Genomic DNA, 20,011 nt, shown 5'->3' on the forward strand with positions numbered 1-20,011 from the left:
TTCCATCAGTGCCAATAGGAAGAAACACAACGACTCAGCAAGCACATCAGGTCCTGTTGCATTGGTCAAAAAGGGAGCTACACTAAGTTTACGTCAGTGTAACTAAGTAGGTCTAACTCAGTTTGTCTCCAGTCTTGTTCTTTCAAGTATGTTTGGCATCGAAGGGAATATGCCTATGTATGAAACAGGCAGGGACTTTAAAACATTTTCTTGGGATGGCTATCAATGTAATAAAACATCAGTAACAAGTGATAAATACTAGGTAAAAGAAGCTTTTCCTAAGCAGCTTATGCTAAGAATATAAATCTTGCCCCACTACCAAAGACTACATTAAGTGTCGTACTTCTAATCTTGTCAGCAGCCTGATATCACCGCTAGGATAAATGTAAGATCGATTGCCTCAGTGGCTCTTCCACGGCAAGTTCTGCTTGGTTAATCACAATGGGAGACGACTGCCCTTGTGTCAACACTTGGTGTCTCCTGGGAGGATGCTCAGCTCGCTCCTGTCATCATCAGAGCAGGGCATGTTTCACCCAGGGGAATGACTCAGGTAAAACTTGTCGGCTCTTGTTAGCCACAGAGCATTGCCTAAACCCTAAAGTCTGCATCCCATGGGAGCGATGCACTAATCTAATCTGTGGTTAGTTTCTGCAAACAGTAATTTGTGAAGACAAAACAAAAAGTATAGAAGATAGAAGATACATCTATCAAATTCATTTGAGTCCCCAAAGGTGGCCAGCCTGGTATAGCTCGTACCACTGTGGCCAGCACCAGTAACTCACCAGGGTAGGAGAAGCATGAAGTAAACTCCACGCCGACCCTAAATGTCTTTCTTCTCCTCACTGTCTCTTTTCAGCTTCTCATATCTAGCCTCATTCACATGGTACCACATCCTCAAAAGGTACTGCAGGACAGAGCTGGAATGGAACAGGTAAAGAAAGTCTTTAAATATAACTTGGCTTTAGTTAACAAAGTTAACTAACAAAGTTAGTTTTTACTGACTAACCGTGTGCCTATAATAGCATAAAAATAGTATCTAAAAACCTTGGCCATATCAAACAGGCCGTCCCTCGTACAAGAAAATTAATGAAGCCCAGTTTCCTACAGACCTGTGTCTCAGACCACTTTATGGTGGCTCCTCTATTTACTTTTCAGTTACTCTCACAATATAGAGGACACAATTAGTCCTTAGTCACTTGTGCCTCAACTGTTCTTTGGTGTGTGTTGACGTCCGAGTTTCAAGTTAAGCTCTTCAAGTGTCCTGTGATATCAGCCATTGCCGATAGCAGCCTCTGGCAATTACTCAGGGGAGCACTTACGGTGTAGCTTTCTCCTTAATGGGAGCATTTCACAGGGTTTCTCTATCCAGTGATCTACTTTAATTAAACTGATAGGAACTCAACTATGTTTGAGACTCCTACTGATAGTTTATCAAAAGTGATTCAGACTGGTCAGTCTCAAATAAGGAGGCACAGACCAAGTGAGTGGTTTAAGTTGCAAATCTCCCATGAGACAAAAAAGTTCACAAAACAGGATAGCCCTGTGTGTGCCAGCTCCAGCCTGCCATGGCTGTGATGCCAGCACATAGTTATTAGCTTCTAGAGAAGGGATCTGGGCTTAGTAAAGAGGGAGATGAAGCTGAAGCTGTTCAGGAGCTTCTCAGCAAGAACCACCTTTGCTCCTGTCTTTGAGGGATATGGGATGCAGCATTAGAATGACCAGACTTTTAAACTGAAACTTAAGCTCTGCTCCATTTGCCTTCAGCATAAAAACAAGCACACAGGTATCTTAAAGGACTTATGGCTGTGAGGAGCACGGTTTTTACTATGCATGTCACCTTTATCTCTCAGACATCTTTGTTCTTTAGGAGCATCTTGCAGCATGGTCTCACTTAGCAGCACTTTTCCCAGCAAGGGAAATGGGGCAGCAGGCAACCCCCAAAGGGCTCATCTGGACATGGCTCAACCCCATTTTTCCAAGCTATTGGTATGGCCACCTCAGTAAAGCGCCCAGGACAGACAAGAAGAGGTACCATTTCTATGGAGAGATAAAATCCAGTCAAGCTCACCCGGACCTGAAACGGCATGGAAAGACAGCTTATCCCTGTCAAGGTTCACGCTTGAGCAGTATTGTAGGGCAGTAGCTGGCAGTGAGTGAACGGCAGGTGTAGACAAGGGTCGGGGTTAACTGTAGACATGGATGTGTGGCCGTGGCAGCGAAGAGATGGAGTACAAATAAGGTGTGATGGTAGCTGGACCCAGCAAGCTTTCTTTTGGCATGAAACTGGAATAACAGCAGCAGGAACGACCACAGCCTGAAAGGAGGAGGGGGAGGAGGACAGTCTGCCTGCTACCCCACATGGGCCCCGCATTAGGACAGGAGCCATGTGCAGCACAGAGAGGGGAGAAGGAAGACTCTAAAGCCACTTACTGTGCCCCAGCTCAGCGAGCGACTCCACGGCTGCAAACAGCGTTGGCGCAACTCAAGACTTGCTGCGTTTTTCACCTTGTGTATTCTTCAGGTGCCCTTCAGCACTGCTGGAAAGGGCACAAATTCCCATTGCAAAACCTACTTCATTGAATGGCAGAGGTACTCGAGCAGAGGAACTGCTATTTCCCACTTGCGCTGCAGTATTTCCCTGTGGCCTTTGGGTGACATCATCCTGGCATTCTCCTCCAAAAGCAGGTTGTTCCAAGCATTGATTGATGGTAGGAAATGAATTATCATCTCCCACAAAAAGATATGGAAACAGAGCAGGATTAGATGTCTTACCCAAGGGCCACTAGGAGAAATGGGGTCAAATGCAGAATTAGAGCGAAGGTGCTCTAACAATAGGCTACAAGCTATAGGTTTGCACACTGTCTAGCACAATGTGGCCGTAATCCTGCTGAGGCCTCCAGGCAGCACTGCAATATGCATCATCATAATAATGAGTTTCTAATCCCAGTCAAATGCCCAACCCAGTAGGCACCGCCTGACTCACAGAAAGGATTAGCTGACAGATTGTAAACAATAGTTGCGGGAGTCACTGGGCCCATTATGCAATCCTTTTATGCTGAATATACAGAAATAGCTGAGAAAATTAGGAGCTTTTCCTGAGAACATAAGTAACTGAGATTTTCAAATATAACTAATGGGTATTCTCATTCTGCAGCCCTGGGGATAACCCATCAATATTATTGCACACCATTCCTAACTCTTGAATCAACCAGATTAACAAGGACAACGACTCATGTTCGTACCATGAAACAATAAAGACAAGCTACTTACAAGATGATCCTCTGAAGCATCCAGACTGTGCCGGCCTCTTCCCATAAATAGGTGCTACTTTCTTTCATCACAAAAGTGCCTCTGTCACAAGCCAGAACATGTGGGAGAAGCAGGGGGTGCATGGGAAAAAAAACAACAGAAATTAGAGAAATTAACATTTCTTTATGAGAATGAAAAAATTGGAGATCAAATAGATGTTTTTCTATTAAAACACATGCTACTAGCCTAGAATTTAATTCCAGGAATAGCTGAGAGCTGGCATCTAGAAGACAGAATGCTTGAGTTACTGTAACTCAAGAGGAACTCGTCTGAGGACAGACAGCTTGGCTCGGCCACCAACAGCCATATTACAGACCACACTCAGTCTAATCGCTGTGCAGTTTCACCAGGCTTGGGCTTCATCGTTCACCTCCCAGCAGAGCTGCTTAAACCATCCTCCAACTCAAGTTAGAGGGTGGATGTATTAGATAGGAGTCAGTTAGGGATGGTCTTCAGGTTACACTTTAAGTTAATGATGAAGAAAAAAAAATAGTTTTTTTTATTAATTTTCCTCAGCATCCAGCCTTTATAATTTATGATGTTTTCATGTAATTTGTTTCTAATTTCACCACCCTCTCCATAAGAAAAACAATAATAAATCAGACCTAGCACTTGCCAATCTGAATTCTTTGGTAGAGGAGACAAAACAAGCTCTCAGAAAGAACAGTTGTTGCTAACCTTGTCAGCAGGCAAGGGGAATTATGTGTGCTAATTTTGTTATCTTTCTAGTGCTTGTGATCTCAAAAATCCTCAGGGATTTTTTGAGATGCTCCTTCTCTGTCAGTTCCAAATAGGAAGCGTGTTCCATGCGTGTTCCTCAGATGAACAGCAATTAGGAGTGAAATAACAGTTATAATAATTGATGTACAATAATAAAATAACAATGGAAGGAGCAGTAGCCCCTGCCTTTTCACTTGCCTTTTATGCACCATCGCAGCTAACTCCTCTTTTTTTGGCCAGGCAGGACATGTACTCCAGCACGACTGAAGGCAAAGGACTTTTGCTATTGATTTCAGCAGCAGAAGGACAGGGGCAAAGCAGAGCTAAATCAAAGGGATTTCAGTGCGATCGGCTGGGGCCTGTCAAAGAGCCCTTTAAGCTTTGCACGTCGGGTAGTGGTGGAGCTGATGGCAGCAATGAGCACTTTGTTGGTCGCATAGTTGGGGTCATGCCTGCTGGATGCACGCGGGGGCTATTGCCTCGCATGAGCATCCTCAGCAGCCTCTGATCCATGGGGCGGCCCATGAACAATGAGGAAGATCTTAAACCAGTTGTGCACTGCCAAGGCAATATAGGGAAGGGAGGACAGCAGTGCCATGTCTGGGAAAACTCCCCTGGCACCCTCAGAATGGACCAGTTTAACTATAACTAATGGAATTAGGTATTAAACTGCAAACATTGCTTACAGCTACAACATGCTGAAGTGAATATCCCTTTTGGAGGAATGATTTGATTTGCCCTTCTCTTTGAGCTCCAATTTTCAGTTTGCTCACATGCTCACAAGACAACCTTCACGCAGCTGTCTAGTCTTGATGGGTTTCAAAACCTGGGGGTTGAACATGACAGAGGTGTATACTAAGCCAGGGATTATTATTTAAAATAAGCTTACCTTCCGCAGAACAGAGAAAACAGCTAGAGAAACATCAGATCAAGTAGTTGTTATTGGATCTAATTGTTGGCTCTACTTGACCCAAGTTAAAGCTTGCTCTCTGTAAGTCCAGCACAAAGTCTCCTGTTGGCTTCAAGCAAAGCTGAAGTACACGCAGGTGACCAAGAACACCAAAAGAAAGCACTGGGGCTGTCCATAAAGATCTGGAAGTAACGTGCCTGAAATAACAAGACTAATCAAGTGTGCTGTAAGTATCTACCAGACCTACAGACTATTTTCATAAACATAACAGAAAGGGAATAATAAAGGAATTTTGCCATTAACTGTGAGGTTTTGTAATTACTTCCTTTGCTTCATACTAGGCCTGCCAATGATCTAGTCACACATGAAAGCAGAGAGGTTGCTCCTTACAGGTAGTGCTGCCCCAATACAACATGTGCTTTGACCATACTTCTGCATGCTGCAGCATCCTGCAATCCATTTGTTTTCTAGAGAGTGGAGTTGAAGGCTGTAACTGACTGAGCAGCTTATTATTCCCTTTGCCCTCTTCCTTTCCCTGCATCTTATTTCCAGGTGGGCAATAATCTGGATTATTTTTGCAGTTGCTAGAGTATCTTTGTAATGCAGAAAAATCAGATCCATCCATACCTGTTTGGTAAAGCAGAGGAAATCTTTAGAAACAAAACAGGGCCCAGTGATGGGAAAAGGCGAATGTTCGGCTCTGATCACAAGGCTGCAGAAAGTCAAAGAATGTGAAATAAGACTCCAAAAAATGGTCCTTGAGCAATGCATGAGAACAAGACAAACCCCAAGGCTTTGCCAATTCACCACATGAGGAAATTCCTTCCTATCCCAAACATAGCCAGAGATTCAGCAGCGCGTCTGGGAGCAAATATCATTAGGGCTGATCTAGCTTGTTTTTATGCAGGCATGACACTGGCACTCAAAAGATGATGTTGGGTTTTGATCTCGCCTTTCAATAATTACACAAGGAATCTCCATGGCAAAAAATTCCAAATAGTGATTAACCTTTTAGGGCAAAAGCCAGACTTTCCATGTGTTTGATCTAAATTCAGTTATTTTTTAATTTCCAGGAGTGGCTTTTTTTTCTTCTTCTTGCTGCTTAGTTCACATAGATTCCTGTGCGGGTCCTGAAGATCTCCTGAAGACATGTCAAATCCTACATAGAGACCTGAGGTCTGGTAGGGGTTAATGCATTTAAGCTGTGAAAACATGTTTCTGTAAGTGGCAGCACAGCTATGTAGAAATCTTGAATATGAAGTAATTTCACATACAAGGAATGTCTTGCGGTTCTCAATGGAGTCATGTTGCTCTTTTAATTTCCATCCTTGGGGTGGTAGAGGCTGCTCACTGGGAGGGAGGGCAGCATGGGGCCGTTACCAGATGAACCTCCCAGGAAGGTGCCAAGCATGTTGGATTTCAAGGAGCGCAACTGGAGTTGAGGATATTCAGCACTACAAAGGATCTGGCCTTTCGAATGCTTTCCACTCTTGCAGGCCAAAATAATTAAAAAATCAGGGTATATCTTGTTTATGTAATGATGTCTCCTATGGCCAGGCACTTTATGATAAATCCTTACAATGGTCATATAAACTTCTCCTAATCTGATTTGGCAAGCTGGCCCAATGATTCCTGCTTCTGATTAAAAGTGTTTCCTTCTTCCCTTGCTGAGTGAAGGCTTAACTCCAGTTAAGCCATCGCACTGAAGTGATGAACAGCAGACCAAATAGATCATTTATAGACACCGAACCAGGTCGTTTAGTGGTATGTGGCACAAACCAACTTCACTGGCAGCAGCCGTCTGCTGCCTACCTCTCTTGATCACCTTTGAAACAGATAGAGACTTTCTGGAAGCACCAGGTGTCCCAGGAGGGTGGGAGCAGCGAGCCAGGTCAAGAATTCAGCCTCCCTAATCATGAGGTGAAAAACTGGCCTCAGTTCTAATAAATTAAGCAACAAAGCAGCAACCCCAGAGAAAAATAAGCAGCATTTCTCAGTCTTCTTGCAGTTTATTATGCAGCCTGGCAGCACTGTTCTGCATAACGCAGCTTTTCCCAAACCAAAGCTGTGCTAAGGTATAGTTGAAGGGAGACAGTCCAAAACAGCATTTTGGGGTAAAAGACTACAGACATTTCAATAATCCAAAATCTAAGCATTAGACAATCAGCATGAAAGATGCACAGAGAAATAACACAAGCCTGGCTGAGCATGGAAATAAATAGTTACTGCAGTCAAACTATCTTGCCTCTGTTTCAAGGTGATTCAATATCATGACCATGAAACTAAACTAAAACTACAGGCGTGTAAGTGTGATCAGATGTTATAGTCCGATTATCTTACAAAAATTTAAGGTTTAAGATGTAAAAACGATAAATGCAGAGTCTGAACATTAGCCAGTAGGACAAAATAACAAAACCCTACAATATATTGGTAACATGCTTTGACAGGCCTCTTCCCCCTTCCCTTGTTCTATTGCCTGAGCTAGTGCATAAATGTTTTTCTAATTAAAGAATAAGATATCCTGGTGCAAGGTGGGGAGAGATCGGATTCTGATGAAGTCCTTAGGAGACCAAAAAAGGGGATGGGTAAAAGAGCAAGTCTGCTTCCCTATATCTTTTATTCTATTCTTGATCACAAATTTAAGATTGGAAACGTGTAACTACCTGATCCCTCATCATATGAGCTATCTAAACAACACCATCAGTGGAAAGCAGAGAGCAAGATCAAGCCTCTGGAGTTGTCTGGAAGCTGGTAGCAAAGAAGTGTCCCTGGGAAAACACACACCCCTCCCTGTGATGCGTGGGCACCGTGGGCAGCAGCAGTGTGGGGAGAGGAAGGAGAGGGAAACATCGGTACCTGAACTGCAAGAGCGCATGTAATGCTGTTTCTTCTCAAATCCTCAGTGCATCCAGCAGCAGTAGCTCCTTAGAACCAGACGTGCTGAAAGAGCCACAGCTCCCTCGCTCTTTTTGCTTCAGTGCCTTCTAGCCAAACTCCTACATGCATTGAGCTTCTGCACACACTGAGCTTCTGTCCTTCCCGATGCATTTGCTCGTCATCAAACCTGCCAAAAAGGAACTCGATGGCAAAAAACGCTGATCAGACATCTGTAACAACATGGTTGACATCGGTGATGCTGAATCTGCTTTCTGCATACCCACTTAGCCTCCTCCGAGACCTCCATGTCACATTTAGGACACTGCTCAATTTCAGCTTAACTTCTTTGTTTTCACTGTGCAGAGCAGTGGATTTTAAGATCTGGGAATACTGCAAACCTAGTACACTGCAAACAGCATCCAGCATCTTTCTGCATCATTATACCCCTGGAGTTCAGACATAGGACAAATCCTTCCCAACCTATGGATTTCTCCAATCATTTTTCACTCTTCAGACAGGGAAACAAACAGACCTGAGTGTTTCATTATACGCAAAGACAGAAAGTAAAATAAATTCTATTTACTTAATCTGTGCTCAAGGATTCATGCCTTCCTCTTTACTCCCATGCTGTCCTTAGGACTCAGCCTGCCTTGTTCCTTGCAAGGCTGTGAGCACTGTTCAGATCCTGTATGTAATCCTGCTCTCTTTGTACATGTTTCCTGCCTGGCATCATCTGATGCAGGACCTTCAGAATGCCCAAGGTGCAAAGTCCTTAGATGTTTGTATGCCGTTTAACCATCCAGGAAACAACCAGGGAGGATTGCAAGGACTTTTAAAAAACCTCTTCCTAAACAAAACCAAGTTGCTTATAGATTACAGCAAGGAGGTACACAGCCACAGAAAAGCAGACACCTGAGCACACCTCCCTCCCCCAGGTACCCATGCTGCTCACAGGTCCCTGGTATTTGCAGGAAACCTAGAGACTGCAGGTGTCCTGACTCTTGTTCCAGAGACTGCCTGTTTCATGGCAGAGGGCATTTCTTTTTAAAACAGTGAGCCTGTGGCACCTCTGCCCATTCGCCCTGTACTAGGATTTTCCATGCGCTAGTCCTCAAGCAGAAATGCTGACAGAGCTATTTCGAGTCAACGACTACCAGTTGCTGCCAGGGCTCTGCCAGGGTGGGGTTTCTCAAGGTTGATGTGCCTTGCTTCAGTGTCTAAGACTGAGCGGGTTTCCTGCTGCTGTAAACCTCACAATATTCACCAGAACAAAAACGAATTCATAGGCTGTCACTGACGCTCTCAAAACCCTCGCTGTCTTTCCAACTTAGGAAATGGAAAATAGAGGAGTTCTCAGAATCTGCCTTCCCTACATAGGGTAGGCAGTGTACAAATTGTACCTCACTGGTTTGGGCTTTAAAACCTTTATTCTTCTAAGTTGAAACCACAGCACGGTTTTCTACGTGTACCATATGGGAGCAGCTCTTGATCAAAGATGCATTCCCACTAGACTCCCCCCGTACTTGCTGTGGGTACCCAGGGTGAGACGCATCTGCAGAGCGTGCGCACTGCAAGTACAAAACAGTGGAAAAATCCCTGTGAAGGAAAAGTTAGTCTCCTGTACATATTCACAGCTAGTATTTCATGTAAGCTGTGATGTTACAAAGTCAGGCATGTATAGTATTATAAAGACATTTCTCCTTGCCCCTTTGTACCTAGCTTGACAGAAGCAAGAGAAAGTCTCTGACAGATGCTGATGAAATGAGATATCTGGTTACAGAGCTGAAATATTTGGAAAGGACATAAGCAAGAGCAGAATTTATTGCCTTTGTGAAAAGGGGATTTAATTTCTAAACTATCTACACGTGGCAATGAACAACCTTGTCTCTGCCCTCTGGTGACAGCCTGCAGGCACCGTGCAATTATAATTAAAGCCTTTTATTGTTTTTGTCCCAGATTAGATTAAGTTGGTATTTAAAGATACAATTTTCTCATTGCACTGTCACACCAACACAGAGATATGGTTGTCTGTTCACTTTTACTGAGCAGCAAAAGAAGAAATCTGAATGCTTTGAGGTAAACATGGCTGGCAAGACTCCTAACTTCCAGGAAGAGCAGAAGTAATTACAATGCTTCTAGATTATTAGTATTATTGATATTAATTCTTAGTTTTCAGTTTAACTGGGAAAACAGTTTGAATGAGTTCACACAGCCACTAAAGAAAAGGCAAGGAAGAGAAGGTCACTGTGCTGCCTACAGCAGAGCTCCTCTCCCTCCCTGGCCACAGCAAGGTCAGCATCCCTGCTCCCAAAGTCAAGGCCAGCTCTGCACACAGCCATGTCAGTCACCTCCTCACGCTGCAGGATTGGGACATTTCTCAAGAATAAATCTTAGCATGCAGCACCTAAAGCTCTGAGAGACTTACAGATCAATTTACACAGCAAGTCCTATGGTTGGATCAGATGATGACCTACACAAGGATCATTGAGTTATGCACCCTTCATCACATAAAACAATATCTCAACTATTGTTGTCAACGTTATTATGATTTTACACAAATGGTAGCTCACCTGATGGCTACAATGACAACATACACAGGCACACAATGCAAACCAGAGTGGCTCAGCGACACAGCAAGTGACCCATTGGTACAGAGCCATCACCTTTCTGGCCAGCAGCATCTCCACATGACAATGTGATCTCTGGCCTAGGCTTCGCATGGGCTCTCCAAATCATTCCTCATTTATCTTGTGATAGTTTTATCCAATCAACATCTGTCTCTGGCAAGCCTTGCCTTTTTGCTGCTGATTTCAACCCACCATTTTAAAGGTCAACATTAATTTGTCTTACAAACTAATTTTACTAATCTTTTTACATTTCACACCAATCACCTTAGAGCAACAGTTTGCACATTTGTCTCTGGCATCCCTCAGGCATCAAGGGAAGGCCGTGTGGACTCCAGTGCGAGAGCAGCAATGCCTGTCCCTTTTTACCTGATATTGCTGTCCTTCAGAGGACACCTTTGGTGGATGGGGGTGGTCTTAATGCCATCCCCAGCCCCTGGAAGCTGAGCACACAGCTTCCCAGCAGGCTGAGCTCCCCCATCATCTCTTGAAGCTGCACCCCTCAGCACGGAAACCCTTTACATTCCTCAAGACAGTGACAGCACAGAAATGGGGCTCCAACCCTTGTTTCTGTGAATACTTGATATGAAATATGTAACCACCTGCAGGAACAGGGAGTGAAACCAACAACCCCACCCCACTTTGCCTTGGATGGAAGAACATCTTAATCCTCAGACTAGGAACTTGTTTTTTTTCCTGTGGGTCACAGGGAATATGGCAGTATTTGTGTAAAGCCAGACAAGTTTGGCTGGAGGACTAGCTTTCAGCAGGGTAAGGAAGAGTCCCATCTTGGAAGTGGGAGATGGGAATTCAGTTGCTCAGAGGTGGAGGAGAAAACAGAGTCGAAGTCTCACACAGTTCAGGAAAGCACCTTCAGGGATGGCCATCAAGAAAAGCCCAACCCAATGGTAGCCACAAGCTACGAACGTGAAGCAGAAGTGCCTCTGGCAGCCTGGTTGGGTACCCAACTACCCACCCACAGCCCTGTCTGAGCATGGTGTGATGGCTGTCTTGCAACCTCTCCATTCAGGGCTTTGGGGCAGCCCTCCTCGGGCACATAATGCTTTGCTCAGCCCCTGCTGTGATGTCCCTCGCCATGGGGTACCAATGCACAAGCAGGGCTGAGGATAAGCCCCCATGCCAGCGTGCAGCCACAAAGCTTCCCAGAGCAACAGGGCTGCCTCACGTAATCTGCCACGCAGCCCTGGGTGCAAGGGTCCCTGCTTGCCCACAGATTTTCCTCGTTACAGAGGTTTGAATTGTGTCACACCAATTAGCTGTACAGGCAGGACGGCGGGAGGTGACTTTAGTTTTGACATCTCAAATGGCCTCACCTAAGACTTATCTAAGCTGCTGACTTGACCGTATTTAACCTGCTTAATTACAGTAATTAAATGCAATTGTTAATAATTAGGATATTTACAACCTAATATTTTTCAGTGTTACCTGGGCCCAAGATTTCGTTTTTATTATACAGAGAGTGTGAGGTATCTGTGCTACTCTGATAGCAAGAGTATTCATAGTGAAATATTTGACCCAAGTACTAACTTACTTAAAGAGACAAACCTATAACTAATTTTAACTCTGAGCTAATTAAAGGATATACTTGCAAATTCTCAAAAAAAAGTCCTGTTTCTACTTAGTGAGTAAATGTTGCAAATTTTGTATAGGACAAATTGTATTTTTCATACAAAAGTATTATGAAGCCCAGCCTTATGCACAAACTAGAACTCAATTATAACTATAGCATCATTACTATTAGCTCAAAAATTAGAGTAGGAGTGGTAAAAATAAATAATAATGGCTTACAACAGTTTGGATAAAAATCATACTGCTTATTAGCTGTATTCAAGTATTACAAAGCAGATGGATCTAAGCATGAGACAAACCTAAGAAAAGCCATCAGAGTGAGGCAAAGATGAGAAGGAGCAACGCATGAGTACTTGCAAGTATTTAACATTCCAAATTTTAAGAAAAAGGACCAAAGGTGACAGCAAATAGCTAATTGTCCAAACAGTTTCAGAGATACGGGTATGAAGGAAAAAAGAAACAAATAGGTAAGGAGGTTGAGATGGCATGACAGGAGCACTAGCTTGGAAATGGAAGTGCAAAGGAGACATCTTCATGAGTCCCGTTTAAATACCCCTTCCTATTCCAAGAGGCAGTAGATGGCTCAGAAGCGTTTCTGCAGCCCACCGCTTGCCAAGTAAGGCCCAAGGGACTCTGACTGTATTCTGTCTTACAGCACTTTTACTGTGGGAGTTTCCTACACTTCATACAGGAGGAAGACTCCCGATTTGTTTCAGGAGTTATGGACAATCAACTCCCAGATTTTTTTTCTTCCTGTATGGATGCAGAAAGATGTCTAAGAATTGAAAATCACAACTTTTTACCGTGAAAGTTTATGGAAGAATAGCAGTCGGGTTTCAGTACATCATTTATCAAAGTCAGCAAGAGCTCTGCCAGCAGTCACAATGCTGCCACATAATGAGGCCAGCACATGCTTATCCAGCAAACAAGAGACCAGAGGAGCCACAGGCTTGCTGCATATGGGACCAGAAGCACCAAAGGGTCTTATATCAAAACAGCTTTTCCTCACATGACAGGTTTGCTCTGCCTTGCACGGCCTGTTGCTTTCAACCCTTTGGGATTGACTGTGGTGCTTCCTACACACGTTACTTTAACCCACAAAATATGCCCACGGAGTCTCACATCAGGCATTATGGCAAGATATCAAATGCAGTGCAGCATAGGCAGCACCTGCACAACCGATTGGATTCACTGCCTGCTTGCCCAGCCTGTGCAGCTCTACAGCAACATCACTGCCTGGACAACGTTACACTCAAGGGTTAACTTCAGCTGCACTGGCAGCATAGCAGTGCCCCAAATGTGGAGCTGGCCTGGACAGCAGTGTCTTCTGCAGCATGCTATGCTGCAGGCAGCAAAACCCCTCCGGGGCCTGATTACTTCTAATTATAACGCCTGGCAGACGTGCAATGTTTTGGCAGAGTTTGGCACGGTATTTTATGTGGCTTTGGATTGACTGAGGGAAGCAAGTGCCATCGGCTGAGCAGCTCCCGAGACGCATTCGTCAGCAAAAGCCACGCTCTCCAATTAGCAAGTCGGCCCCTTCTTCCTGAGCACCGAAGCGCTGCAGAAAGAACAACTTTCCACCAGCAAGGGGCTGAGCAAGAGCTCCTGCATCTGCCACCACTGGCTGAGCTACAATGAGACCGGGGGCTCTGCAGAAGGGCAATGCTAGCAAAGACATTGGGCTGGGACTCAGGAAATCTCTGCTGCTATCCCTGCCCACCAGCTACATGATGGGCCCTTCCTTCCCTCCCTCATCCTTCAACTTATATGTTTATGGGAGAAGTTTCCCAAGGCAGAGGGTACCTTTAATACGAGGCTGTGCAGTAGTGCACCCAAGGGAGCCCAATCTCAAATGTGCTGCTACAGGAACGATTATGAACGATCCCAACTTAAAAAGTGATGCGGGAAAAGACCTGCATTCCTAGTGGAAAATTACAGCTCAGATCTCTCCTCCGTTTTAAAGCCACTGTGTGTCTGATAGTCCACATTGCAGCTCACAGCTGTAAATGAGCTAGCTGGAGTGCCAGTAACAGCCTTCCCACCAGAGCACAGAGCCCAGCAGCTGCTCATTCATCCTGCTGGGACCATCACTCTCTTGTGAGCAGGCACCTCAATACCCATCTCAAAGAGCCAAATGGGTTCCCTATCCTGTTCTGCAGCCTACAGTCTAGGCATAGCTGAATGGCCTGCATTTGCAGGAGCAGGACATGTTTACTTGTTTAAAAAAGGTAAAGAACAAACATTTTATTCATCCCTTCAATGGCATGTCTCAAACTGATTTAGGAAGTGGGTTTGTGCCATTTTTTAATAGAAAATACTTGAGCTGCTCATGAGATGCAAGAAGTTGTATAGCATATGCAGAAAATCTATCAAGTCCCCATAGAAAAGATGGCTAAGTGTGGCTCTGTGGCTTTTTTTTTAAATGCACTTGAGAACAAGACTTCATAACAAGCATTGCTGAGAACCTGCAACTGTCACAAAAGGGAGTGGAAATGTAAGTACTATCTTAGAAGGGCCTCTCTGATATGCTTAAGAAATAAAGCCACAACAGCCCCTTCAGAGTAATCCCTCTGAAAAAATCTAGCTGGAGAGATCTATTTCATACATGGGCAGAACATTCAGCTTCTCTCCCTTCCTGGGCTCTGGAAACGCTTTCTTTTGACCTGAGATTTTCATTCTACTTCTTCAGCTTTTACCTGATAAGCTGCTGCTCACATAGTCCTATTCACATAGTTGGCCACCCTGAGCTCTAGCTGGGCCCCTCTAATTATTTTTTAACAATTTAGCAAAAGATCTGATAGTAAAAAAAGTGACTTCTGAATAAGAACATCCAGAGACATAGCACACTTAAGCATACTAATTTCATAGCTCTAGTGGATTTGTCCTAGTAATCACAAGCATCCTAGTAATGACTGCTCTTCCCCCTTCTCCCCCACCCTCATTTACAAAGCAGTGAAATTAATGGAGCCTGTGTTTCTACAGATTTGCATCTGTTCCCCAACAACTCTCACCATCCCAGCAATAACCAGCTCCTACCCTCTGCTTCTGGTGACATACGCATGGGCAAGATGCCGGACCGGCATCAGCTGGACTGAGCTACAAGCGTGGTCCCCTTGGTGGACCCCTGTCTGGGCCCACCTCCTTGCCTGAATGAACCTCTTCATAAATCTGCTGAGAATATATAATTAACTTTGAGACTCATGAGTTTCTCTCAAAGTCTGCTGGATTTGCCCAGTGGGATCAAAACTTAACGGTGGTGACAAGCAGCCAAGTCCCACTGCCCTGACACAGGGGGCTGGAAAAAGCATCCACTCCATAAGCAGGGGCAAACTCCTCCACTCTTCCGTGGTGCCCACCACCCGTCGTCTCCTTCCACTACCTCTCCCCATGCAGTGGGTTAAACTGCCGCTGCAATGGCATGTTTGTGTGAGGTGAGGAAGACTCTGGGCAAGGCTGAGATTTATGTCCCCATGCTGCACAGTCCCTTTGAGGGGACAGCTGCCCATGAGCAAGGTGGCAACAGGACTCTTTTTTGGGGTGCTATTCCCAGCCAGCACACCTTTCCCTCTCACACCCTCTGCAAGCCTCCAAGCCCATTTTTTCAGTCTCCTGACTTAATTGGCCGTGCTCCAGATGGCAGACACCTGCATGCACCCCCACTAATTACACTGCATGAATAAATGCATCATCCAGAGAAAATAAAGGAGGAAGAAATTAACTCATCCCCCTCCCCAGGTGTATTACCAGGGTGTTTTACAAACACAGCATCCCTGGCAATGCTTCCAAGCTTCAGGAGAGACACCCAATGAAGTCAGCTGTGTATGACCTGGAGGCTACACAGCTGCTGGCAGGAGGCCCCAAGCAGCTCCTTGGGATGCCCCAAGCTTTCTAAGTGGAAAGCTGTCCTCCTCAGCTTCAGCTAGAAGAGCTTCCTCCATGGGAAGAAAATCCAGGCTGAGGAGGGGCTGTGAACAACTGGCATCAGAGCTGGCCCTCCAGGATGACCTCCATGCTCCCTAGGTTGTCTGATTGATACCCCCACACCTTGATATTTAAGAGACTCCTCCCAGGGTTGCTAGTGGCTTGCTTTACTCTTGAAAAAGCAAACCCAGCTGCTCCTACCAGAGCTAGCACACAAAGCTGCCAGCATTTGAAAAGCATTTCAGGAAAGAGTCCACACCATAAGGCTGGGTGGCCCCAGCGCCAGCCTGCTTTGTGTCCATCCTGGGGGAACATGGCCTCTTTCCCTGCCTTCTTCTCTAGGCACTGAGCTTCCAAATCCAGCACAGACAGCGATATTAATACGAGTCCTCTGAAGAGCTACAGAGAAAAAGGCTTTTGGAGGAGGAAGTACAGTACAGGGGAAATGTGACACAATGAACCAAGTTTTGCAATATAAAAATTCTCACTTTGGTTCTCCAACTTCGTCTATGAAAAATAAAGAAATAAAACTTTGCTTTCTGAGGGGGCGAAAGAAATGTGTAGTTTCAGAGGTTGCCCATCCCCACCCAGGATGAGGTCAGGCCCATCCAAAGTCCTTGAGGCATTCAGGAGAACAAGCAAAAGCCTTACCTGGGTGTGGAGTTTGGAGGGCAAAATCATGGTCTGCATGATACAGGTTAGGGCTGAGCACTCTTGCCACTGGTCACTCTGAAGCAAATGGTTGCTGAAACAGGCAAATGTCTGCAAAGAGTTTCAGTGAATCAGCATTTTACAGCAATATAGGTTACAGAGGGTAGATGAACTCCAGGCTCCAGAGCTCGCTAGTGGTCATGGCCCACGGTTGCTGTCCTCACCCCACACCTCACAGTCCTCAAAGGGCTCCCAGGAGCCACCCCTGATTTCAGATCTCAAAATAGAGCCCAAAAACTGCTGCACAAGCTGCTGCATCTGCAAGCTGCCTCTGTCAGCTGCACTTGACAAGTGGGTCTAGGGACCTTGGGCTCCTCAGACCTGCAAAGGGGTGGGCTGAGACCAGGACTGCAGCCCCATTAACAAGAGCTTCAGTCATCCAGGGATGCTTAGATGTCCAAGAGGCACCTGAATACACGCTGCTTGTTTCTGCATAAATCTGCCTGAATGCACAAACCTGGTTGTTTTCTCCCAGCAACAAGCAAAGAAAACTCAAAGCAGCCACATCAGCTACAGGGAAGGATGGAAACAAAACCCCGGAGCGCAACACCCACCCTTGCTGGATGAAAGCCCTGAGATAGTCACCTGCCTGGGCACAGCGTGTGCTGCACATATTGGAAACCTGGTTTTGAAGAACCAGGACAGTGATTCTGGCATAAGCTCAGGCATTTCTCCTTTCCAAGGGCACCTGCTTGGGAAGCAGTATCCAACTGGTAACCTAAGGGAGATAAAATAGGAGCAAAAGTGAGAAAAAACCACACAATACTTGCAGGTGTAGAGACAAAGCATAGTTATGCATGCACAGACTTTAATTATTTCATACTCTTAAAATGGAAAAAGGCTTCACTCAAAAAGATAAATTCCTTTAAAAAATTTAAGCATTATTTATTGTGGTTTTCCCCCTATATTTCAAGGATGCTCTTTAAAGGTTCCAGTATTGTAAAAGAGTCTTTGACTTTTCTATCTCTCTCTGTCTTTGCCTTCCACAGCTGGGAGAAAAATCTAAGGGCCTTAAATAAGTTTAAGTATGAAAGTCAAAAAAAGGCTTTGAAAATAAACTGTGAAGGAACACTCTGTATTTGAACTCCACAAAGACAATTAAAATCAAGGGAAAGCATAGAGCTGAAACTGTAATACATCAAATTTTTATACGTATTTATATATATTTCAATCAGAGGACTCAATGTCTTGCTGCTTTCAATGGGACTTTTGTTTGTGTAAAGATGGAAGAACAGAGCTCTGTTTCACCACTGCTCTGTGCTTTGTCTGCTATCTCCTGTCCCCAAATTTTTTACTCCAAACCAGGGTAGGACACCCGCCTCCAAGAGCAACTGAGCTCCTGTAAGATAGGAGTGTGTACCATCAGCGCTGAAATCCCAGCTCTGCTGAAATCAGGAGCAAAACTGCCCAGCTCCAACAGAGCTGGCTTTCCACTGCTGGGCATGCGTGGTTGCCTTGCTGCCTCCCCCAGCACCCTGCCACCCCACGGGCCCCCCATCACACAAACCCAGTTGTGCTTGTGCCCCCAGGGACTTTACCTTGGTGGGTTTCTCACCAACGGATGAGACCGCCCTTGCCACAGCCTGAGCTGCCATCAGGCCGGTCCCAGTCACCTGCAGCATCCCCAAAACCAGACTGGAGAGAGGCAGGGCCAAAGGGTGTGTAGACACCGACCTGTGTTGGGCACCATCCTCAAATGACTGCTTTTTCCTCATCAAGGCTTGCCTGCCGATGGTCACCTGAAGGTCTCTGTGGGAGGTTCATCATCCATTCATGGTTCTGCCACACCAAGGTAAGTCTTTCCTAGCAAAATCTAATGAATGACCCCCCCCACCCATGCCCCATGTCCTTCAGCACAAAGTGCATCATCCCACAGCAGGGAAGCACTCCCCCGCAAATGGCCCCAGCTCAGCTAGGAACAGCAGATGTATTCTGCAGGTTTTCTTACACATATGCATGGCCTGCTCCTTCTATCCACTGAGTCTTAAAATATGGCCCATCACTATACCATCTGAGCATGAGACCGTATGTGGTCCACACTGCAGCCCCAGTGAAGTGTCCCCCTTTGGTGTTGAGGAAAATAATTTATTGGCAACAAAAGACTGGACAGTAATTCAAGGGAAAGGATAAAGTTTCCTCATAACTCAAAGGCAGAGGAAGGCAACTCCTGCCACTTTTACTATTGTGGTTTGTAGGAGCAATGAGGAGGATGGCTGGAAAGAGTCTATTTTAACAACAGTACTCACTTACCAGCCAGACAGGGGAGAAAATTGTTAGAGCTTCAATCAATGTCTCGCAGCTTCCTCGGCACCATGCACAGGGCTCCAGGGGACAGAGCTGCGAGCGTGGCATCACAAAACAACCTTTCTCTCCCTGTTTCTACTCCAGAATCTCTGCAGCCTTGAAGAAACCTCTCACCTCTGTGCCACAGCTTTGCCCCCAGGAACAAATGCAGTACCCACCTGCATGAGCCACTGTGGACTTGTCTGCTCACCCGCACTGCATGGATGATAAGTGCTTAATTGCAGTATTTTTTTTTCCTCTCCTGTAAAGGCAATTCTTGTTCTATCCAGGTTAACTTTCAGAGGGAGTGAGAGACCTGCTTTTCATCCTCATCTGTGTCTCTTCCAGTCACAGAGAGACCGTGGCAGTGCCTTTTGCTTTTGATTAAAAGAACTTTTGGTATCAATTAAAGTGCACCGACCCAGCTTTTATCTTCTGGCCCCACCGGTACAGCTCTCTTTTAAGAGGCAGGATCCCTCAGTGGAGCTATTACAGCAGCCTTATAGCCTCGCGTCACCGGAGAGAATAATTCTCCAGAATAAAAGCTAAATGATGGAGGGAGACAGAGTGGGTGACTGTGTACATAAACATTAGACTTTGTTTGCTAATGCAAACAGCTCTCAGGGTGAGAGGGGAATAGCAGAAATATTCAGTTAAACATTTAGCTCACCGGGTTTACATACGGTGACATACACAGAGGTGGTGTTTGCATGGCTGACACTATTGGCAGTGTTGGATTTTTTAGGGATGCTTTCCCAGAGCATTTTTCTTGCCAGGAGAATCTTTAGTGAAATTGTGCAAGTGTAACAGATCCATCATTCACACACAGAGCTGTGCGATTTTTCTTCCTTCTAAAGAACAGCTTGTTCCCCTTTTTACAAGGTTTTAATATAGGAGGACCTATTCCTGACGCTTAGATACAGCTTCTCAGGTTTCCCACATGGGTTCAGATCTCAGCTGATATAAGTCAGCATATTTATACAAAGGGAAAAGCAAGCCTGTGGTGGTTTTTCAGTGTTGATTTTTCTGTGCCTTTGTGGCTGGGCTTTTCTGTGTTAGCAAA

The sequence above is a fragment of the Buteo buteo genome, chromosome 19, assembly GCF_964188355.1.
Source record: "Buteo buteo chromosome 19, bButBut1.hap1.1, whole genome shotgun sequence".
Taxonomy (NCBI): domain Eukaryota; kingdom Metazoa; phylum Chordata; class Aves; order Accipitriformes; family Accipitridae; genus Buteo; species Buteo buteo.